Below are 865 nucleotides of genomic sequence, written 5' to 3'. Positions count from 1 at the left end.
GGCGACAGCTGGCTGCGAAATTCTGCCATGTCTCGGATGGGGCATGGCCCCACCTGGTTGCGCTCGCCCTTGTTGAAATTCCACCATTGCCGGGCATCTTGGAGGGACTGTGGCTGCAGAAACTCCACCGTGGCGAGCTTGTTGTGGTCAATGACCACCAAGACCCAATTGACGGATGCATCTCTTGGCACCAGAGCTGCTTGAATGTATGGTGGGCGCGCGGGGAGCTGCTGCCAGCCAGTGGTGATGGAGCGAAACTCACCTCGGCTCATGGTGACAACATGGCCGTGGAGGGCGAGATGGACGCGAATGATGGTGGAGGGGAATGGGTTGGGCGAGCCATCGGGCTTGCGATGCCACAGCATGATGCCAAGAGCCTTCCCATAGCTCTCTATGTCAAAGATACCCACCCATCCATTCCTGTGGGTTTCTGGAAGGTTGGACCATCCAGGGAATGTCCCGGAAGCTGTCATATTTGGGACGAACTCCTCGGGGTGGGTATCTCTCCTTTTGGTCTTGGCGCTGCCCTTCAGGCCGACCGCTGCTGTCCCTGGCTGCTCCGAGATCTTCCCATGCTGTGGGAAAATCTGAATGTCCATGCGGAGTTTGGAGAAATCGGGGTCCTTCTTCAACTTCTGCTCCACCTCTCGCAGCGAGGCAGAGGAGCGTCGGGCCATGTCAAAGTATGTGTATCCCTCCGGCATGGTGGTGAGGTGGTGGTGATGCGGGTGGCTCGCGGGAGGTGCTGGTAATCTGGTGGGTATGCTGCGAAAAGTGAGAGGTTGCTCGCGAAAATCTTGCGAAAAGTGAGAATTGGTGGAGAGATGGGAATTGATGCGAGAGGTGAGGAGGGTGATGAGAGCGC

Source organism: Xylona heveae, assembly GCF_001619985.1.
Source record: "Xylona heveae TC161 unplaced genomic scaffold L228scaffold_4, whole genome shotgun sequence".
Taxonomy (NCBI): Eukaryota; Fungi; Ascomycota; class Xylonomycetes; order Xylonales; family Xylonaceae; genus Xylona; species Xylona heveae.
This window is presented reverse-complemented; position numbering follows the sequence as displayed.